At 43.4% G+C, this 24410-nt stretch overlaps 1 protein-coding gene across 2 annotated transcripts in view; it reads left to right on the top strand.

The window, feature by feature from the left end:
- Window positions 1-24410, top strand: part of SEMA3E (semaphorin 3E) — a 216847-nt gene that overhangs the window by 28087 nt on the left and 164350 nt on the right. The gene's annotated exons all lie outside the window — the stretch shown is intronic.

The following is a 24410-nucleotide window of genomic DNA, read 5'->3' as shown; positions in this document are numbered from 1 at the left end:
CCGATCCTGATTTTCATGAGAGATTGCTTATTTTTGTCAGCAGCTTAGGCATTTAATTCTAAAGTGTCTTCAGAACTTTTCAGTTGCCATGGACTTGTATTTTATTTAGAACCTAGTGATATTTGGAGTATTCTCTTAAAGCCCTAACTATCAGAGCGAAAGAGAATCTCATCTTGAGAATCTCAGTTTTAGTTTAAAAAGAAAAAAGTTTGTAGCCCTCACAGTTGCAGAGAAAAACTTGAAAATATAAATAAGGGTCAAAAACCAGAAGGAAAATAAAAAGAACCCTGCATCTCATGACTTTTAAAACAGCATCAGATGCTTTAAACATGGGAGCCTGAGCCATGACTTCCAAATGTGTGGAGTCAGCAACACTTAGATGAGTGCCAAAAAGTTCTAGTGAGTTCTTACTTAATATATTAATTAGGTCCAGTACTCCTACTTTTGTCATCCTATTTTCTGACTGGGCCTCATGTGTATTACTTGAAAAATATAGGTCTGGGATAGATGTTTGCCCAATTTTGTGTATGAGGAAGAAGAATGCAAAGAAATTATTTACTCCTTTTGAGCCCGGTGTATCCACCAATCCTTTTATAGGCTCCGTAAATAATCTATTTGCTTTTATTTCTATTTGCACTTCAGATTCCTTTCTAGCTTTCCTAATGACCAGTTGCAATTTTTGTCATATTTTGTTTCTTTCTGTTGAGTTTAATTGGGCTGGATTTCAGTTTTTGGAAGGATACCTGTTTAGCTCAAGTAGTATCTTGAAGCTTGCTATTTGACCATATTGTTTAGTTTTACTTACTTTCCATATTCCTTTTAGTTTGGGCCTCTTCTGACTCTGTTCCGCTATTCTTAAGCGGCCTCCATGCTGAGTCTAAGGATTTTAATTTCCTCACTTTTGGCTGTAGGGTCTTTTTTTACTAGCTTTTTCGTTGATTTTGTCTTTGTTTTTAAAGCCCTCTTTCTAAAGTTTCACATCACAGTACTATATTTTTGGTATGATTCCTCCCCCAACAGTGTTAAACTTAATTATATTGTAGCCACTATTAGTTAGTGGCTCAAGTATAGCTACTTCTTGAATCAACTCCAGTGTGTAACTTATGACTAGGTCAAGCGTAGTATTCCCTCTTATGTGTTCCAGAAGGAATCATTTGAGGTGTCAAGAAATTGCTTCCCTCAACACTGGCCCGCGTTATGACATACGATCAGTTGAAATATGGGTGTTAAAGTTACCTATTACAGTTTTTTTAGATTTGGTGCCTCTTTGATCTCTCACCATTACGCACTCAGTATCCTTTTCCAGTAGCAGTGGTACAAAGCCTACTTATATATGGCTTGGAATTTGTATCCAGAGAATTTTGAATGCATGTGACATGTCAGTACAAAATGTTGTTATGACACAGTGACTACTTATTGCAATATCATGGATAAACCTTGTTGAACTAAGTTTAAGTAGCTTAGGAGTTCATTGTATTTAAAAATGCAAATGTTTATGTATTATTGTGGAATTGTATGTAACTTCTTTAAGGGGAAGAGAAGGCTAACGTAAACCCAGAGGAGCGTAATGAGCTTCAAAGGACTCTTTTAAAACAATGGGCCAGACAAGTTTGAACTTCTGAAGCTACACCTTGAGGAGAAACCCATTGCCTGGCTAATTACCTGTTCACAGTCTCTGCAGATCAGACACACAACTGGACAAAAGAGGGACTCACAGATTCATGGACATGTTTGTTCTGAGCTAACAAGTGTTATGAACTTGTGACCACAGAAAACCTCGTTTGTGGGGTTTGAAGGACTGATCCCTTGCCAGAGCCCTGGTTGGAATCAAGGGGTGATCTCTAGTAAGCTTATTAACATATGTGTAGGGTATTTTATTGTTTTAATATATTTTCTGTATAATGCTTTTACCTTAGGAATAAAGGTGCTTGCTTAGAAAGAGCTGCGTGGCAACTTCACTGACAGTAGTTACGTTGTTTATAGCCTCCAAGGAGAAGGCAAAGCAAGCCTTATCAGGCTATCTGTCTTGCTGGGGAATTCTCAGTGTAGTCTGGGAATTTTGCAGCCTGGGAAAGTCCCAGTCAGAAGAAAGAGAGATGCAGGTCTCCGCCCAAGAGAGGTGGTTGCTGGGGAGTCAGAAGCCTGAGAGTGGGTTCCTTTGTTGGACCACAACAGGGAAATACAAGTGTAGTTGTCCTGAATTGTGACAGTTATATCACTACATACTACAAGACAATTGTTTAAACATTTCTGGAGACCATTCAAGTGAACAAGAAAATCTTAGCAGCTGTGAGCTTGTGATAACCTCCACAGTTGAAAATATAAATAAATCCCTGAATGGTTTAAAATATCTTTGATTTTAAGTACAGGGAATTCTATTTATTAAACATATATTGTTATCTGTGGGGGATCATGATGCGTTGATTTTTAACCCACCAATTTGTTGTACCTATCTCATCCCTTTATTTTTTGGTCTGGTTGAAGATAAGCGTACATCTCTCTCTCTCTCTCTCTCCCGTTTCAGAAAGAGAACCACCTAGGAAAGGCCTCTTATTTCTAATGGTCTTAATTAGATCTCTCCTCCATTGTATCTGAATTTGGACTAGAGACTACCCAAATTCAGATTACACGCTCTACTGCTTCAGTATAGACACTCACTACAGTAATAGGAGGGGTCCCATCACTGCAGTGAATCCACCTCTCCAAGAGGCAGTAGCTAGATCAACAGAGGAATTCTTCCATCGCCCTTGTGCTTTCTACACTGGGGATTAAGTCAGTTCAGCTAAGTCACTCAAGTGAGGATTTTTCACACCTCTGAGCGATGGAGTTGGATCAGCCTAACTTTTTAGTGTAGACCCGGCTTTAGGTTTGCTTCTCCACCTTACCTTGTTATATTGGTTTAATGTCAATATAATCATTGCTTTCCATGACAATGTTTTAGATGCTCAGTACATTAGAAGTCTAGTTTTAGGCAGCTAGTTTGGAAAAATGTTGACCTTAGTGTCCATGGAAGATGTTGGATATTGACCACGCTGCAGACTGAAGTTCTTTATTCATCTACAGGACCGGGATAATGGAGTAGTGGAAAGTATTACATCACTATACCTTAACCCTGACTTAGAAGGACCCCTAGATTTATCATTCTCTACACCCATTAAATTATTTGTCTACCTGCGGTAAGTGCCAACAAGTCTACTGAAGTAGTGTTAATTGTAAAAGTTTGTCCTTAGGCAGCTAGACAGAAGCCAACAAACAGCCATCAGATGGTAGCAACTTCTAATCAATACTTAACTGGTCCAGCTTCAAAATAGAAATGACCTAACTGGGAAAAGGCACTCTGGTCCCCTACCTGTCTTTTGAACCATCAAATCCAATAAGAAACCATGTTCTGAAATAGAGGAAAAGTTGATCTTTCAATCTGGTCCTATAGCTGGTTTCAGTCTTACTGAGCGTCAGCTTTATTTTCTCTCAAGTCCTTTACATTCCAGAAAATTTAGTTAAAGTTAAAGAATTTCCAGCTGCAGCAAGTTGGGTGGTAATTCTGTGATGTCAGTAAATGTCTACTGGAGCCTAGGTTAACCCCACTAAACTTATGACCTAAAACAATTAGGGACTTTCAACCTGCAAAAGGTCCGTAGATGAACTTATGTGGTTGAATCTGACACCATAAAAGGTCAGTGGTCTCTGATTTATTGTCTATACCATTCTGCATATTGCAGGAGATAAAACTTTTTTTCCCTATGAAAACTTAGAATGACATCATAACAGATAGAACAATAATGAAATCATGGCCACAAAGTGATAAGTGGTGTCTGTGCTATGTTTCTCTTTTTCCAGAGCAAAGCATTACTTAAAATAATATCCTCCATGTTAGCCACATTACTGTGGGTTCAAGAGTTAATAAAAATCATAGATGGCATATGATTATGTGGAATATGTTCTGAGTTCTTAAATAACGTGAATAATTAATTTGGTAAATATCTGCTGAATAATGCATAATGCTCTCTATATTTTCAGGATTTGCGTCAAGAAGTTTAACTCATTGTTAATCCTCCAGACTGTGGCTAGATAACTTTAGAAGAACAGATTACACTGAAAATACAGCCATTTCCTTACTAGCAAATACATTATAATAGTTAAGTGTTTTATTAATGTATTTATCCTTTGCTTTGATTTTTGTCAAAATAAACAAGCTAAATATGGTTGGCCCAGGTTAGTACATGGAAGGGAGACCTTGAAAGGAAATTCCAAATGTTGCAGAATGCGAAAAGGCTGATTTTATGTCTTCACCCCAGGTCCTCTCATTGTCATGCCTGGCACACTGAGCCAGGATTTTATCCATTTTCTCTCTCCTCTCCTTTTCTATCTCTGATCTTCTTGTTATTTTTGCTTCCAAATTATTTTCTTTATTCCTCTCTTGCTTTGTAGCTGCCTTGATATGGAGAGATTCAATTGGGAGAGGAATTATGACTGTGTTACAGCTAATTGGGAGAGGGATGTACATAAATTGGAGCGGGTACATAGGAGAGCCAGGAGAATGATTAAAGGATTGGAAAACAGGCCTTATAACGATGGGCACAAGGAGCTCGATCTAGTTAACTTAACAAGGAGAAGGTTAAGGTCTGACTTGGTTACAGTCTATAAGTATGCACATGGGGAACAAATACTTAATAATGGATCTTCAATCTAGCGGAGAAAGATATAACAAAATCCAGTGGCTGGAAGTTGAAGCTAGACAAATTCAAAAATTCTTGATACATGGGCACTCTGAAAACATATGAGCTAATGCAGGACCAAAAGTTACATTTCCAACAGTGATCAACATTTGAGGCCCATTACTATTTACATATGTGGGGACCACTATATTCAAAAAAGTATCTTTTGTTGCATAAGCCTTAGTCCCAGGTTTATAGTTGCTTTTTAAACATTTGATACAGTTTTATTCATTTGGGTAGAAGATAGTTGAGTATCCAGTTCACTGTTTCAAGTACCTCTCAAATTATCAATCTTTGGCAGAGTTTTTTGGGTCAGAAAATCATAAAAGGATACCCCTGGCCAAATAAATCCAGAAAGTTTCCTCAAAATAATAAAAGTTCTGGAGGATCTGGAGCTTCCAATGCATCTAGCACATTGATAAGCAAAATGCTTTAACTGCAGATATTTCCGTGCTCTGAATCAGAGCAAATTGTTGCTGAAGATCGACAAATGATTTAAATGTATCATTGTCAATTAGTTGTGACACAGTCATAATTGCTTTCTCCATCTAATCTCTCCACATCAAAGTTTTGCCACCAATTTTAAGGATAGGTTGCTCCATAGGACTGCCTCCACATGGAAGAATGGATGGAAGCAGAATTTTGACCAAGCTTGCCCTCCAAATTTGACCAAGCTTGCCCTCCCAGCCGTTATTGTGGACTCTCTGGAGCCATCAAATCTATAACAATTTGATCCTACAATGCGTGAAAAGAGAAGAGGGTATATTAATTGTTGTTCTGTCTGAACTCAAGGTGGGATCAATGCAGTCATATCTAAGAGCCACGAAGATGCCTGGCTTAACAAAAAGGAAATATGATAATTTTTCAAGTTGGGAAACAAAATCCCTTCAGAGACAAAGGGAGCTGTACTTTGTTCAGAGCCAGACTAGTTTTCTTACTTGCACGGCCAAAGGAACATTCTGAAAATATTATTGAATTTCTTAAAATAAGTCTGTGGAATAGAACTAGAGAAACTCCCTCAGGACAGAACAAATTCTTGGAAGAACATTTATTTTCAGTATATTAATTTTACCCACAAACTGAGATTTAACTAACTCCATTTCCCCAAATCATTGGCCATTGGTTTTATATTTATCTTAGGGATGTCTTGAATATTATTGAGAATCTATAAAACTGCAGAGTAATATTCAGGCTGGGGCTGAAGCCCAAGCTCTTGGACCCCATGAGGGAGGACGGTCCCATAGTGCAGGCTCCAGTCCAAATACAAACATCCATACTGCAATTTTATAGCCCTGCAGCCCAAATCTGTGATTTTCAGCTCACACAGAGGTACCCACGCTAGCTCTGCTCAACCTAATGCTTAAAAATAGCAGTGTGCCTGCAGAGGCATGGGCAGCAGCTTGGTCTAACCGCCCAAGTAAGTAGCCCAGGATCAGGAAGAACTGTTCTTGGGACAGCTAACTGGGGGTCGTGACCCCTTAGAGGGTCACAAGGTTATTACTTGGGGGGTCGCAAGCTGTCAGCCTACACCCCAAATCCCATTTCACCTCCAGCATTTATAGTATTAAATATAAAGTATTTTTAATTTATAAGGGGAGGGGTTCGCACTCATAGTCTCGCTGTTTGAAAGGGGTCACCAGTATAAAAGTTTGAGAACCACTGGGCTAGCCTGGCTGGTTACCTGTGGTGCTACAGACACACTGCTATTTTTAGGTGTTAGCTTGAACAGAGCTAGTGTGGGTACATCTATGTGAGCCGGCAATCAGACCTCCCAGCTCAAAGTAGACGTATGCTTAGTAACTTAATTGGAAAATTTGGACCCCTGAGTTTATGTGCAAATTGCCTAATCCCAGTTTGCCTTCCTGGGCTGTTAACCTTCTCCTTGTTAAACTGAAAAAAAAATTCAGAAATGTCAATTTGAATCAAAATTGTGTTTAAAAATAGATTCAAATTGGCATTTTGTTTAGAAAAAGTCAATTGGAGTTGGCATTTGAAATGTTGTGTTTGACCCATATTAATTTTTTTTCCATTTTTTGTTTCTTCATGAAACACCAGAAAAATTCAGTTTCGTTTCAAAACTAACAAAAATTGTGGGGGGCAACTTTTTGGTTCGGCCAGTGAACCATTAAAATAAATCATTAGTTCAGTTCTAATGAAATGTTTGGCTAACCTTTTTTTTCCCATTGCTGTCTTTTTCTGGGATGTTCTGCCCTTGTGGGTTCTGAAAAGAAACAGAACTCCTTCAGCTGAAGTGTATGAAGAACCAAAGAATTCATTAGAAATACTGTTTTGATTAGATTTCCCTTTACAATTTTGCTGACTCAAAAGTAGAGATGAGATTAAGCTGCAAAATTCTGATCTACATTCAGATCTGGATTTGGATTTTTAAAAGCCCAAAGTTTTGAGATTTTCAAGTGCAAGGTTTGTCATATTATAGAGGTAAGAAACAATTGCAAAATTATAATCTTGGTAAGGATTCCAACCCCAACAATGTCTGGATCCAAGACCGTTCAGATACGGTTGTTATCAATTCGTATCTTCTCTAGAAGCAAAGAATGGTCTCGTTCCAGAAAGTATTATCATCCAAAGAAAAAAATTGTTTCTGTGACAGCTGTCTGCCCTTTGTAAGGGTGTTCAGAATACACATATGAATAAAGGACAGATATGTTTATAAGGTGATATGAGCCTAAAGATTTTAGATATGTATATATGGAAAGTTGAATGCATTCTTCCCCCCTCCCGTTCTTCAAGAGAGAGTTTTTGAATTATACTCAGTGATGGGGGAAGAAAAAAAAAAACTGTCTCCAATGTATTAAAGCCAGTAGGTCACATATGCACCCAAGCTGTATTTCATCCTGTATAGGATTTGTAAAACCAAATGAGATAATGTTTTTATGCTTATATAATGCCTTTCATCCAGATGACAACTGAACTCTTGAGAAACTCATATACAAGCTATATACAGGGATCACCTCATCCACCACTGTGACTGTTACGTTCATAGCATACACACTGAGAAGTTAGATACAAACATAAAATACTCTTGCTGAAAGGTAGAAAAATAACAGTACTTTATTTTTTAAAAGTCAGAATGATAACAAAGAGAAGCAAAGCAGGTGCTCCCTAAAACAGAGAGACAACTCACACAACCTAACTGTAGGCTGTCTTAGTGCAAATTGACGGCTCCTAAGCCCAGATCATGAGCTTCCCTACAGAGTCCCATGGCTGCAAGCAGGACCAGGAAAACCTCTGAGAATTTTAAGGCTTTACTGGTAATAGGTGATTTCTGTAGTTGTAATGTTTGGGGCCCCAGCGACTGTGAGAGTCTCTAAGTTTCACCTCGTGTTCCCGGGTGTCAAGTGTGTATTTTGGGACTATTTAAACAGATTCTTCTTATTGTTTGTATGGTATCAATGTGTATTTCTCTCTCTGCTATCTTTTCTGTTTTGTTTTTTCATGTATTTAATTCCTCTTTCTGCCTCCCTTTCAATAGCATCCAACACCAGGAGTTTCCTTCCCACTCACGTAGAATATGTACCGGGAAGCAACAGCCTACCTCTGGTTTATATAACTTTTGCTGCTTAAATATGCAAGAACTGTATGCTGCTCAGGAAAAATTGCAATTTCTCATTTATTCGCAAAGCAACTTTATATTTTATACAGTATATTTTAACAATGATGTCTGCAATAATTAAATGTGTCTCTTGGAACATAAAGGGTTTTAATAACCCTATTAAAAGATATACACACACAGAAACCTCTGTCGTGGCAGGCACTACCCCTCCAGCTGCTGATGGTGCAGTGGAAATTTCCAGACCGTACCTGGACTAAATTACTGATATGCCAATGGGACCCATCGTGCAATTCATATGTTATCGCTCCTAGATGCTGGAAATGAAAGCTGTGACCCAAACTTGGACCCCCTCCATGATATGCATATATGTACCCACTGCTCCAACACCAGAGTCTTCACCTAGCCCTCTGTTTGTCATTGGTGTAAGCTTTGGAGTAAGCCTGATACTTCTGTACATGGGTGTGAACCTCTTGCAGATCTATATTCCTGCGATCTTTAAAAAAGGGGTGCCATAAGTGTAATGATAAGCACAATTCTTGTCCCAGCAGCAGCAAAGCTTGTGAATGACCTGTACCTCTCTGGGGAACAGCCCGGTAATGATGTAGTACTGAGTGAAGAGCTTACAGAACAGATAAACCCATGGGACAGGTGAGCCTGAAGCCTGTTCTTCAATGTGAGATTAAATCTCTCTACACTCCCCTTAGCCTGAGGGTGTTATCTCAGAGTACAGACAGGCCAGATACCTTTATCTGCTAGGAATTGGGTAAAACAAGTAGGAACTAACTGGAGTCCATTATCACTAATTATTGTGGGGGGATAACCCCACCTAGAGAACCACTCCTTCAGCTGATCATAGATGACTTGTACTGTTATTACGATGCTAGCTGCAACCTCTGGCCATTTGGAAAAAAAGGTCATAGGCTATTAACAGAAACTGCTGATGCTGTGGGGCAGAGGTTATATCTTCACATATGTCTAGCTGTAGGGACTGCCACAGCCCAGACCACAGCAGGATAGGGATCATGCGTAAGCTGGTTGTCTTATAGGATTTACCACTAAGAAAACGTGGTTCACAATTTCTGATCAACTCTTCAATATGACTATCAATTCCTGGCCACCATACCACTGTGTGACACCTCTGCTTCATACATACCACTCCAAGGTGCCCGTCTTGGACAGTGGACAGCACCTCTGTCCTCCTGGCCTCTAGTATTACTACAATGTGCTTAAATTGCAGCAAGGGAGGTTTAGGTTGGGCATTAGGAAAAACTTCCTAACTGTCAGAGTGGTTAAGCACTGGAACAAATTTCCTAGGGGGATCTCCATCACTGGGGATTTTTAAGAGCAGGTTGGACAAACACCTGTCAGGGATGGTCTAGATAATACTTATGCCTGCCTTGAGTGCAGGGGACTGGACTAGATGACCTCTTGAGGTCCCTTCCACTTCTATGATTCTATGATCCTTTTCTGTGGGGGCCTCCTCCTCCTGGCTTCACTTCCTGGTTTCTTAAAGGAGCAATACCTCATAAGCAGCCATTCCCAAATACTACAAATGACAAGTTATAATTTCTAATAGATGACTAAAGTGATATTTCAAAAATTTCAAAATGACTTCTTTTTACTACATATTATATTTGGAAAAGAAGCTGCTGTGGATTTCTTTTTTCCTGAAAGTATTCTTCTAGTAATAGAAGACTATACTATCTCAAGTGGAAAGAATATCCATAGAAACCTTCTAGTCTGGTCTCATTTTGTTGGAAATACAGAAATGTCATAATGTAAGTGAAGCGGATTTTGTATATATAACATAAAATTAATGGGCAACTTGGCCTAGCAACCACAAGCATTTCAACTTCATCCCTTTTCTACCAACAATCCTGCAAACAGTCACGCATGTGCTCAACTTTAAGCATGTGAAGAGTCCTATTTTACTCAGTTTATGTGCTTAAATTTAAAAATATGTATATTGGCTTGTCTCCACCAACACTTAGTTTGTGGCAAGTTAGGGTATAAACCTACCCCACACTAGCCAGCATGCCCTAAGTGCCCATCTGGACCCTGCTGCAACACACCAAATGTTACTCCTGTTTAAAGCAGAATAGATTGAAGTGTGGTACAGAATTTTTATTCTCGGCATCAGGGTCCACGCAGACACTGAGTGCATGGCAGGCCAGTGCAGGGTAGATTTACACCACAGCTTTCCATGAACTAAGTGTTCTTCTTCAAATGCTTGCTCACATCAGTTCCATTCTAGGTGTGCACGCGCTCACGTGCACGGTCGTCAGAGATTTTTGCCTCAGCGGTATCCATAGGACCTGCTGTGGTGCCCCCTAGAGTGCCCTGCTCATGCCACGGTGTATCTGGCGCTGCCGGCCCTGTGCCTTCTCAGTTCCTTCTGACTGCTCGTGGTGGTCAGTCGGAGCATCTCTACCCCTTGCTTCCCAAGGGGCCAGAGGTTCCTTTTCTCAGCCTTGTGCTTGTAGTTGTAAATAGTTCTTTTGTTTGTTAGTTAGCAGTTAAGTAGCCATTAAGTGTTCAGTTAGTTAGGGTCCCAGAAGGGCCTTTGTCCCTGGCAGGGCATACCTCAGCTTCTGGGTTCTAAGCCCTACTCCACATGTAACAGGCCTATGCCCATTAGCGACCCATACGATAGTTGTCTGCAGTGCTCCCACTTGAAGGAGCGTTGTTGCATCTGTCAGAACTTTCATCCTCGGACGTAGAGAGAACGTGACATATGACTCAGGGCCCTCCTGATGCAGGCTGCCCTGCGCTCAACTTCAGAGCCGGCTTGGCACAAAACGGCACTCAGCGATTCGACTTTGATGCATAGCGCATCCCTGGCACAGGGCTCCTCTGGCACCGATCCCTGTCACTGGTGCTGAAGAAGAAGGCAAAGAAGACGGCACCGAGCAAGCCCGATAAAGGCACTCTGGGCAAAGGTCTCCGTTCGGGCCTTACGCCACTCTGGACCCACACAAGGGCTCCGCCATGGGGAGTTCCTCCCCCTGAAAAGACCCTACACTGACTCCGGGCAGCAGTACAGGGTCCAAGCCAATGGTGCAGCCGATACCCTTTCAGCCTTCAGCACCTGCAGAACCAAGAGAGCTCCCATGACAGCCGGCACTGCATTCGGCAATGGAACTGGTTAAGGCTCCCTGCAAGGGCAAGCCCACCGGTAGGGCCTCACACAAGATGAGCGAGTGCTACCGGTCTCTGGAGCCAAGACAAAGCCTGGCTCTCCACGCTCTTGGTCTCTGCGTCAGCCCAGGTCTCCGGCCCATTGTTACCAGGCATCGGTATGGTGCTCCTGGTCCCAGTCTTTGGGCCAAAGCTCTCCCAGACATAGACGATCTCTCTGTCACGTCGGTTGCCGACGCCGAGACCTTGAGGCCACTCCCCGACACGGCACTGTTCTCCCTACTCCTGGCACTGGTTGGGACACTCCCAACACCTGTCACCGGTGGCAATGGTTTGCCGCCAGACCCAGGCCTCGACGATCCCACCATGGTCACCGGAGGGTGACAACCTCTCCGGATCAGAGGCAGAGTTCAGCCCCTTGCAAAGACAGCAATGGGTCTGGGCTCCAGAGAGCGCATCTGCGGCGTTGGTGACAGCCTAGCAGCAGGGCCAGTGGCCAGCCTGGGGGGTTCCTGTCATACCATTACCCCACTCCCGCCAGCCCTCAGTCACCGCATCAGACAGGCCAAATTTGACACCAGCTGCACCGTCGGCACCAGGTTTGGTGCAGGATGCTCCAATGGCCGTCGCAGGTGAGGAGCTGGTACCCACCCCAAGGCCATCCTCCCCAGCCAGTGAGGACACCGTCGGACCTCCCACGGTGGTCCAATCATCCTCCTCCTCTCCAGACGAGGCGGGGGTGGGCCCCTCCAGAGCTAGCCCACTGGATGATTTCAAGGAGCATCAGACGCTGCTCTGTAGGGTGGCTTTGAATTTGGGCCTCAAGGCAGAGGAGATGTAGGAGCATACACATTGTTTAATGTACCCGCGGCATCCACCCCAGCCCATGTCGCACTCCCCGTGTACGAGGGGGTCCTGAACATTGTCAAGTCCATCTGGCAAACACTGTCCTCTATTCCACCCAAGTCCAACAGAGCAAATAAAAAGTACTTTGTTCCTGCGAAAGGGTTTGAGTACCATCCGCCACTGGGATAATTGGTCGTGTCTGCGGCCAATGAGAGGGATAAGAGGGCCCCACCAGTTTCACCCCTAAAAATAAAGAGGCCAAGAGGCTGGACTTTTTTTGTCGCAAAATTTATTCTATGGCCAGCCTCCAGTTTCGGGTGGCAAACCACCAGACCCTCTTGGACCGCTATAATTTTAATTTGTGGTACTCCCTCCTCAGATTCAAAACTCCATGTCCCAGGAAGTGGCCCAGGAGTCTGCAACCCTGGTGGAGGAGGGTGCCATGGCGGCTCGGTGCTCTCTCCAAATGGCCTGGGATCCAGCCTATTCGGAGTCTGGGTGGTTGCCTCCACGGTGGTTATGAGGTGCAGTTCCTGGCTACAGACCGCATGCCTGTCCCAGGAGATGCAGGCCTCTATTCAGGACCTCCCATCTGATGGTGTCAGCCTTTTCTCCAACCAGACTGACGCATGGCTGCATAGGCTTAAGGACACAGAGGTAACTCTCTGCTCTCTGGGGATGCACACTCCTCAGGTGTCAAGGCAGCCGTTCTGGCCTCCTCCGCCATCTCAACAGTGGCAGCCTCATCAAGAGCCTGCAAATAAACGGGGCACCGGGTTTAGCCGCCGCCGCACATCATCGTCCTGCTCTCCTGTGCAGCCTGGCCCGGTGAAGCACCAAGGGGGCCAGAAATGCTCATTTTGAGGGTGTGCCCGGGAGCGACGCACCAGCCATCTGCCCGGATCCTTCCCGCCTTTTCCACAACTGCCTTTTCCCTTACCATTTGGCCAGGTCCAGGGTTATGTCGGGGCTAAACCCTGCAATTTTTGCCCTTCCCCCCCTTTTCCCTATCCCTCTTCAGGGACTTGTGATATTATCTGATTAAAATACAACCATATAGATCATTGTTGCAACCACCATTATATATTTGCAACAAATCTTGTACAAAATGTGGCATGTAAGATGTCTATGAAAAGGTTATGATTTGCTGGTTATGATTATGCTATTTGTATGCATGTATCATTTTTCTATTTGAAGTTGTGAATATTGGCTCCATACCTGGATTTCAAATGTTTGCTCCTGGCGTAATGCCCACAAGGTAGTTAGGCAGCACATCTTGGAGGGACTATTCAAATTAAGTGGCCCATCAAAAGAACATTTAACTGACAATAAGCCATGGGAGATGCCTATCTACACTTAATGGAATTTTCTGCTGTGACTAGGCGAAATGCATGGACATGTGACTTGTCCATGTGGCTCCAACCACCATCTTGTTACTATACTTATCCTCAGCAAGAACAATGGGGTTCTCTCCACATGGCAGTTGATATAAAAGGCCCTGGAAACACCTCCGTTTTGCCTGTTCCAGCCTCTGTCCTGCTACAGCCTCTACCTTGCTCAGGCCTCTGGAATAAGAATTTATACTAATGGGAGCATTCTAACCAATGGACTGAGGATCTTCCAATGATTTGGAAGCAACCAGAGACTTGACTTAAGCCAGCAGTTTATTCCCTCACTGCTATAAGCCTAAACCAAGAACTTCGCAATTACTGTATGTATTTGATTCCTTTAATACTGTATGTATTTGCCCTGTATGTATGTATGTATTTAATTACTGTATGTATTTGATTCCAATTTTAACTCTCACCTTTCTTTCTTCCTTTTTAAATATAAACCTTTAGATTTTAGATACTAAAGGATTGGCATCAGTGTGATTTTTGGGTAAGATCTGACTTATATATTGACCTGGGTGTGTGGCTGGTCCTTTGGGATCAGAGGAACCTTTTATTTGATGAGACTGGCTGTAAAGAACCACTCATCTCTAAATCCAGTGTTTTTGGTGGTGACATAAGAACTGGAATGCCTAAGGAAACTAATTTTATGACTTCTTGTTAGCCAGTGTGGTGAAACAAAAGTTTACTTTTGTTGCTGGTTTGATATATCTTACAGAAGAATAACCACCAGTTTTGGGTTGTGATGGCCTTGTTTTTCAGCAGTCTGTCCTGAATTTTGCATCCTCATTTGTGACCCACTGAGGCACGGTTACAGGATCCTTCTCACGAGCAACTCCTTGTCCAGGAGGTTGAGAAGCTCCTCAGCTTGGGGGCTGTGGAGGAGGTTCCTCGGGATATGGAAGGAAGAGGATTCTATTCCCACTTCTTCCTAACCCTGAAGGCAAAAGGGGGCCTCAGACCCATTCTGGACCTGTGTGGCCTTAACAAGTCTCTCAAGAAGTTGAAGTTCCGCATGGTCTCCCTGGCCTCCATCATCTCTTCCCTGGATCTGGGGGGACTGGTACGCCACTCTCGACTTAAAGGATGGTTACTTCCATGTCACCATATTCCCGGAACACAGACGGTTCCTGCACTTCATAGTGGCCGGGCGCCACTTACAGTTCATGGTGCTACCCTTTGGCCTGTCCTCAGCCCCAGGGTGTTCACCAAATGAATGGTGCCCGTGGCGACTTACTTCAAATGTCGGGGGGTACAGATATTTCCGTACCTTGATGACTGGCTTATCAAGGGCAGGTCTCCGGAGCAGGTGCAAAGGAGCCTCAATTTGGTGCGTTCCACCTGCAGCAACCTGAGCCTGTTAATAAACACAGCAAAGTCCACGCTAATACCAGTCCAATGCATAAAGTTTATTGGGGCAGTTCTTGACTCCCCGCGGGCCAGGGCCTTCCTTCCTGAAGCGAGTTTCCAGGCCATGGCAGACGTAATCTCCCACATAAATGCCCACCTGCTCACCATGGCCCACACGTGTCTGCAGCTGTTGGGTCATATGGCCGCGTGAACGTACGTGGTCAGGCATGCCCGACTTCATCTGCGGCCTTTGCAAATGTAGATGGCCTCAGTTTACATTCCCAGTAGCCACCCCCAGACCGAGCAGTCACGGTTCCAAGCCATATCCTACGGTCATTTGACTGGTAGTGGAGTTCCAAGGAGTTCCTTTTGTGTCCTCGACCTCATCGCTCACCCTTGTCTTGGACGCTTTGGATCTGGGCTGGGGAGCCCACCTGGGCGAGCTCAACACCCAAGGCCATTGGCTACAACCCAACCTGGCCCTTCACATCAATTTCAGGGAGTTCAGGGTGGTTCGCCTGGCATGTCAGGCTTTCTTGCCCAACCTGAAGGGCAAGGTGGTGCAAGTCCTACCTCTGCAATGTATTACATCAACAGGCAGAGTGGCGCCAGGTCTTCAGCCCATTGTCGGGAAACACTCAGCCTCTGGAACTTTTGTGTGTGACACAACATTCACCTGGTGGCCACCCACCTGCCAGGAACCAAGAACGTCCTAGCAAATCGCCTCAGCAGGACCTTCTCATCTTGCCACGAATGGTTGCTCCATCCGGAGGTGGTCAGCCTAATCTTCCACAGGCGGGGGGATCCCCAGGTAGACCTGTTCACGTCCTGGCAGAACGGGAAGTGCCACGTGTTCTGCTTTCTGCAGGGCAAGGACAAGGGCTCCCTGTTGGATGCCTTCCTGATTTTGTGGTTGGGAGAACTGAGGTATGCCTTCCTGCTGGTGCCCTTGGTCCACAGGTCACTGCTAAAGGTGAGGCAAGGCAAAGCCATGGTCATCCTTGTGGCCTCAGCCTGGCCCTGTCAACACTAGGTCGGCATGCTGCCCAGTGTGTTGGCAGCCACCCCCCCTGCTGCTGCCTCTTCGGCTGGATCTGCTGTCCCAGAACCATGGCAATCTGCTGCACCCGAACCTGGTGGCACTCCACTTGACAGCCTGACTGCTGCGTGGCTGAGGGGAGATGAACAACAGTGTTCCGCCAGTGTCCAGCAAGTCCTGCTGGGCAGCAGGAAGCCCTCCACCAGAGCTACCTATGTGGCTCAGTGGAAGCGATTTACATGTTGGGCCTCTGATCGTCACATCCGTATGGAAGAGGCCCCGCTGCAGGATGTCTTGGACTATTTGCTGCACCTTAAGCTCCAGGCCTATCACTGTCTTTGGGTAAGATGCACCTGGAGGCCATTTTGGTGTTCCATCCTCCGTTTCAAAGCAGGTCACTCTTCGCCCACCCTATAACAGCGTGGTTTCTGAAAGGCCAGCAATGCCTTTTCCCGTATGTTCAAGACCCGGTACCCCCTTGTGAACTGAATCTTGTGCTCTCAAGGCTCATGGTTCCCCCCTTCGAGCCCCTTGCCTCCTGCTCTCTCCTGTGTCTCTCCTGGTCTCCTTCCTAGTCGCTATAACTTCGGCCTGTTGAGTGTCCGAAATCAGAGCACTAACATCCGAACTGCCTTACACAGTCTTCTATAAGGACAAGGTCCAGCTGCCCAAAGTCACCTCCCAGTTCCATACTGGTCAAGACAAATACTTGCCGGTCTTTTGTCCTAAGACCCACGTGACGGATGAGGAATGCAGGTTGCATACCCTGGATATCAGACGGGCTCTGGCTTTATACATAGATAGAACAAGGCCATTCCATAAGTCAACAAAGTTGTTCATTGTGGTCCAGACAGGATGTCCAATGTCTGCCCAAAGAATATCATCATGGATCACGGCCTGCATTCACTACTCTTATGAGCTAGTGAAGGTGCCGCTGCTGCCAATAATGATGGTTCACTCGACTAGACACAGGCATCCTCGGCAGCCTTCCTTGCTCAGGTGCCGATCCAGGAAATCTGTCAGGCCATGACCTGGTCCTCCGTCCACACATTCGCTTCACAGTGTGTGCTGACCCAGCAAGCTTGAGATGACCCTGGTTTTGGCAGAGCAGTGCTCCAACCTGCAAGTCTGTGAACTCTGAGCCCATCTCTGTGGATTCTGCTTGTGAGTCACCTAGAATGGAATCGATATGAGCAAGCACTCGAAGAGGAAAACACGGTTACCTACCTTTCGTAACTGTTGTTCTTCTAGACGTGTTGCTCTGTCCATTCCATTACCCGCCCTCCTACCCCTCTGTTGGAGTTGTTGGCAAGAAGAAACTTGCGCAGGGCCAGCGGTACCTGATATACACGGCATGAGCGCAGCACTCTAGGGGCGTCTCAGCCGGCGCTACGGATACCGCTAAAGCAAAAATCTCTGACAACCACACACTTGGGCACGCACACACTTAGAATGGAATGGACATGAGCAACACATCTCGAAGAACAACAGTTATGAAAGGTAGGTAACCGTTTTTTTATGTAAAAAACCCATACGTCTTTGTAAAATGTAACGATGGGGCATATAGGCACAATATGATGTTTTCAATGGGACTACTAGCATATTTCAAGTTACGTGTTCGAACTTCTGCAGGACTAGAGCCAAAGTTTACCCATCATGTAAGTCCCAACTAGAATTATGCAATTATTAACTATTATAATTCAGTTATTTATTTTTTTATTTTATTAATGCCATGTATTATTTTTGGTTTAATTTAATTTAATTTTATAATTTTATTATTTCTAAATATTTAATTATTGTTTAACCTACAACATGCAGTAAGAAGGGGAGCAAAGAGAATAGAGTGTATGTTACAAGTGTTTTGTATAAAATCAGAAAGGGCACTAATAGTTTTCCTAACCCCACCAAAAGAATAGTTGCATCAAATGTAGATACAGCTTGTTGAATTCACAAGTGTGTTAGCTGATACGTATCCCTCATATTTTTCCTTCAGTGTTGTTATATTGCCTCCTTTGTGCTGTAATCCTTACTTTGGCCAAACCCCTCCAAATTCAATATTTCAACAGCAGACCTTGTTATTTAAAGACGGCTTCTTAATTGTTTTAATAGCACTTGAAGTTCTCAAAGCCTGTTGCTTTAATCCTAGGGGACTGCCCAGAAAATGGATGAACTGCGATAATATTTAGGCTAACAAATCTTCATTTGAATATCCTTTGTAGTTTACCATGACAGGAAGAGTCATTAACCACTTTGTACTCCCCCCTCAGTAAATCTAAACTTTCAAAAGATGGTGTAACCTACACTGCAGCCCAACCAGCAGGTTTCATGTTTTCAATTTTCTCATCAAGACTTCATCTCTGAGTTAGTTGCCTGCAGGACACTGAAGGCTTGCACATTGTGTAACAATTGCTGTTCGCTGTGGGGTAATTGAGAAGCCGGGATTCCCAGTGTTTCAGCTTACAAGGGAGTAGTACTGTGCAGTACACACCAGTTTCCTGGCCTATTAATTAAGTCAAGGATTGTGCTCTTTATTTCATTATAGGCTAGTTAGAGAATTCTCATTTCTTCCATATGTCAAGAGATCATTTGTCTACATCTCTGGGACAAGTGTAATAATAGATCAATCTGTATGTAACAAAGTGTGTCTGTGACCAATTCATTTGCAGTGATAGGCAGTTTGAATGGGAAAACATGCTCATGTAGAAAATAAGTTAAGAAGAGGAGACCTGCTCTCCCTCTTTCCTACTTGTTATATTCTCTAAATGACTAAGTATTTACGGGGGCGGGGGAGGAGAGAGAGTGAGAGAGAGCCCAGTGGTTAGGGCACCCACATGGGAGGTAGGAAACCCAAGGTCCAGTCCCTCTGCTCCAATCATGTTCATTATTTATCGACAGTGAAAGAGCTTTAACGGGAGAGACACCACATCAGGATACCCCAAAACTGAATGATTAGAGCACTCTCCTGAAAGATGGGAGATCTCTGTTTAAATCCTTTCTCTCCTTCTGGTGGTGTAGGGGGAATTGAACCTGGTCTCCCACATCCCAGGTGAGTGCTTAACTGATGGGCTAAAAGTTATAAGGTAGGCAGCACTGCCGCCACCTTTACAGATGTTTTGTGTGGGTCAAGAAAGGTGCCTACCTCATGCCTGCAACACATGCCTAAGGTGCCTATGCTGCCTGACTCCTGGCAGCTCATCCCCATTCATGGATCACTAAGCAGAAATAGGTGCCTCCCTGCAACCTGGACTTAGGCACCTATCTCTGTGAGAGGAGTGGGGTTTTAGCACACACCCCTCTCCTCAGCATCTGCCATTGACCAGTTTAGGTGGCCCTCACCTAACATGTGGACTTTTGTGGGTTACACTCAAAGTGTCTATCTCTCCCCAGTCATTGCACAGGTAGCCTAGGCACCTAACTTAGGCTTTGTGGATCACAGTGATTTTCTAGGTGCCTAAAAGTTATCTCAGCATTGCAATGCCTAAGTCCCTTTGTGGATCTGGGGTGAAAGTTCATTTAGCTGCTGTCTAGGGAGGAGCTGAATAACACCTCTCAGCTGTCTGCTCAGGACGCTACATAATTTAGCATTGTTATGGGAATTGTTTCACTAGTAATATGTCTGCTCTGAACCTGTGGATCTTGAAGTGATTGTCTATCAGGAGAGCGGTTGGCAGGTGAGCCTTATAAAGCCTTTAGCAAATTTTGCTTGCACCTGGCTGCTTTTATAACCTGCCTACACAAGAGAAACCTGAGGAATCTGAGGCAATTTATGTGAGTTGGCTTAACTACTTGTTTTAAGAACTGGTGCATATGAGTAGACAACATTCATGTACAACTCAGAGGGCTTCTGTGAAGTAGGAGAATATAGAGATTATAGCATTCTAGCAGAAACCTGTGGAAATAGGAAGCAGTGCAGGCTTTTGTTTAGAAGCATGTTGTCTTCTTTTATTCTTTCATGCACATTTTAAATAAGTGTCCAACTTACATTTGGTATTTCAGTCATCAAAATTCCCCCAGCTTTATACGTGGAGTGCCAGCTTACCTGTTGGCAAAGCAAACATGTAAAGCGTAGCAGATTTTACCTACTTTTTTTTAAAGGAATCTCTCTCTATTTGCAATGCAAAGTGATCTATTGGATTAAACCCTTTCTACTCCGGCTACATGGGCACAGCACAGAAAACAACTGCTACCTCCTCTGTGAATGCCAGGTTTCCCAGATCTCAGAACTGATGTAAAACAGACTGAAGGTTAGAGTCAGGACAGATCTTCACTCAGTGTGAGTTGGTGTAGTTCCAGTGACATCACTGAGGGTATCTCTTCGCAGGAGGTAGAGGTGTAATTTCCAGTTACCCATGCTAGCTGTGATAAAGCCAGCAGGCTAAAAATAGCAGTGTAGCCCCAGCTTCACAGGTGATGGGAGGGACTAGCTTCCCCCAGTACAGTAACATCTGGAACCCTAGGGTATGTACTGAGAGCAGCTAGCCCTTCCTGCCACCAATGGAGCTGCGGCTATGCTGTAATTTTTTGCACACTAGCTTAAGCAAACCTAGTATGGGTATTTCTACCCAAATTGGAAATTCCAGTTCGAGTGCAGAGATACCCTGATTTACACCAGCTAAGGCTTGGGATCTTTAGAGCTGCTGCTTCCATAGTCTTTTCTATGCAGAGTTTCTTTGCATCAGTGTAGCTAAGCTACCAGGCTAGGCCCATTTTGAACTGGTATTAATTGTGGACTCTAGTGATTTGCATAAGAATGGCTACAAAAATATGAATTAGATTGTTCCAAATTTCCCTGATCTAGACAAGTTTCAAATTGTTTAATTTAAAAAAAAAAAAGTCTTCAATCCGTATCCATTTTTGAATTAGCATGGTAGGTATTTTTCTCTTCCAAAGAAAATGTAGAGCTCAAGAAAAATGCCTGATTGATATCCTTGAAGAGTCTGTTTAACCTCTGAGCGGGAATAAGAAAGCTGGTCTGTAGGAAATCAAGTTTCCCCACACAATTCTGCCACTGTCCATCATAAACCTTGCTGTAGAGGTTAATGATATCTCCATCCCCATTCCATCTTTTCCCTGTCTGATTAGGTTGAAAAGGTACTAACTGTAATTGCCATTATAATTGTATTGCTGTAGTAGTTTGGGGCAGCGATCAGGGCTCCATTGTGTAAGGTGATGTATACACCTGTAGTCAAAAGAGTTCTTCTCCCAAAGAGCTCACAGTTCAGAATAGTGTCATTTGGGATGCAGATGCTGATCCTTCAGTCGAAGGGCTGATCTACACAATTGGATCAATCCAGCTACGTCACCCAGGAGTGTGAAAAATCCATACCCCTGAGTGATGTAGTTAAGTGGACCTAAGTCCCCATGTAGACAGCACTTCCATCGACGTAGCTACCCCTCTGGAGAAGGTGGATTACCTGTGCTGTGGGAAGAATTCATCTGTCTGCCTAGGTAGTGTCTACACTGAAGCTTTACAGCAGTGCAGCTGCAGTGCTGCAGTTGTTCTGCTGTAGCATTTCAAGTGTAGACAAGCCCGCAGGTGGGACTAATATTACCAACTTATTTTACGTAGGGTGGTAACTTAGCCCAGAGGTTTTAAACAGAAGGGATTTTATGATAATGTAATGTTGCATACCATAGGGCAATACTGTCACAGATGCAAAGGGATCCTTATTTGTGTCAGAGACGGGCTGAATGGAAATTCTATGCTAAAGATGTCTCTAGAAACATGGATGTTTAGATGTTCATGTATGTAGACAACTTTAACATGAAGGAGGTCACTGCATGCCACTGAAATAGGTACCCTATGGGAACCCCAAGATAGATAGAACAGAATGATGGCCGAGGTCCATCTTATGGGACTGGATAATAATGGGATATATGGCATAGAAATTGCCTTCTCTACCACAGTAATGCAACAGCCTAGTAGGCCTCTGCTTATAAAACATACCTATTGGTATGACTGACTTTGAGAGTCTGCCTATATGCAGCGTATCAGAGAGGTAGCCGTGTTAGTCTGTATCTACAAAAACAACGAGGAGTCCGGTGGCACCTTAAAGACTAACAGATTTATTTGGGCATAAGCTTTCGTGGGTAAAAAACCCACTTCTTCAGATGCATGGAGTGGAAATTACAGATACAGGCATAAATATATTGGCACATGAAGAGAAAGGAGTTACCTTACAAGTGGAGAACCAGTGTTAAAGGCCAGTTCAGTCAAGGTGTATGTGGTCAACTCCCAATAACTGATGAGGCAGTGTCAATACTAAGAGAGGGAAAATTGCTAGTGATGCTCACATAAACACCACCCTATACTGGATACCTACTGACTGCTATACTTACCTACATGCCTCCAGCTTTCATCCAAACCACATCACATGATCCATTGTCTACAGCCAAGCCCTAAGATACAACCACATTTGCTCCATTCCCTCAGACAGAGACAAGCAACTACAAGATCTTTATCAAGCATTCTTAAAACTACAGTACCCACCTGGGGAAGTGAGCAAACAGATTGACAGAGCGAGACGGGTTCCCAGAAGTCACCTGCTACAGGACAGGCCCAACAAGGAAAATAACAGAACACCACTGGGCATCACGTACAGCCCCCAGCTAAAACCTCTCCAGCACATCATCAACGATCTACAACCTATTCTGGAAAATGATCCCTCATTCTCTCAGACCTTGGGAGACAGGCCAGTCCTCACTTACAGACAGCCCCACCAACCTGAAGCAAATACTCACCGGCAACTACACACCACACCACAGAAACACTAACCCAGGAACCAATCCCTGTTACAAACCCCGTTGCCTACTCTGTCCCCATATCTACTCTAGCGACACCATCACAGGACCCAACCACATCAGCCACACCATCAGGGGCTCATTAACCTGCACATCTACCAATGTGATATATGCCATCATGTGCCAGCAATGCCCTCTGCCATGTACATTGGCCAAACCAGATAGTCTCTACGTAAAAGAATAAATGGACACAAATCAGACATCAGGAATGGCAACATACAAAAGCCAGTAGGAGAGCACTTCAATCTCCCTGGATATTCCCTGTATCTGTAATTTTCACTCCATGCATCTGAAGATTGTGGGTTTTTTACCCACAAAACCTTATGCCCAAATAAATCTGATGTCTGCAATGGACTCCTTGTTGTACCTTTATGCAGACAGCTAAGCAATATATTAAATATTAATATTTATTGGGATAACTGCATGACTCAAGGGTCTGTCAATAGGATATTGAACTTTTAATTTTCATGCTGATAGTTTGGCTGTAGGTAATTGTGAAAGTTATTGAAAGCTGGTGTAAATCCTCAAGTTTGACTGAAGCCTGTGAACCTGTAGCAGTGTACACCATCTTCAAATCTTGACTAAGTAATCTATGGAATTGTGCCAATTTCAGTGTCAGAGGATACCTAAGTTATAAAGGATATTCTGAAATCCTTTTATGATTAAAGTTCAACACACATATCAAACAAAGTTTGGTTTGCTTGAATTTGAGCAAACCCATGAAATGTGTGACTTTAGTGTGTTTTTGGTCACTACTGCCACCCTGAATCAGAAAAAAAAATCTCATAGGAAGTTTTATACTGCTTAACCACAGCATATTTTTCCATCCTTTAGGGAAAACATAATTTTGATTGAAAGGGATACCGTGTTATGTGTAACCTAAAGTTTTCTCTCATTTTAATGGACTTTTCTAAAATATTAAAGGCTGGTAATGGAAAATTTTAAACACTAGCGACAAAAATGACATCACGTTGCTTTCATTCAATGCTACCTTTAACCCTTAGGAAAAGAGAAGCAGTGATCAAAGTGGCAAATAGTTTCAACATCTTCAGTTTTAAAAAAGATAATTTAAAAGGATAAATTCTTTGTAAGAAATGAAATAAATACAGATGCCCAATGACTGCATATTTTCAGCAATGGGTGATTACTCTGCAACTTAAAGGGACAGTTGTCAGTTTAATATTTTGGATGCCTACGAAGATTCTGCATGCATTCAACTTTCATAAAAACACCAGTATGGCTTGATATTGCATATAACAACTAAGCATTTTTATCATCCTTTGAAAATATACTCTTAAGTTACACTCAACATATATGGAAACATAAGTGCAGCTGGAGTGTTTAAAATATAGCCAAAATGGTGTTGTGACGTGTCTGGAATCCCACAGACATGTCAATACATATCTTTGCACTGCCTAGAACTAAATGGTTAATGCATTAGGACACTTGTGCCTATTTAAACATTGCTTTGTAATAATTGAATGTATACTAATTAGATCCGGTTGGGAATTATATGTCAACATTATATTTTGATGGAAAATGCAGTTCTGCAAAAT

Source organism: Lepidochelys olivacea (assembly GCF_965140295.1).
Source record: "Lepidochelys olivacea isolate rLepOli2 genome assembly, chromosome: 1".
NCBI lineage: Eukaryota > Metazoa > Chordata > Testudines > Cheloniidae > Lepidochelys > Lepidochelys olivacea.
Note: the sequence above shows the minus strand (reverse complement) of the source record. Positions and strands in the feature narration are given on the sequence as shown.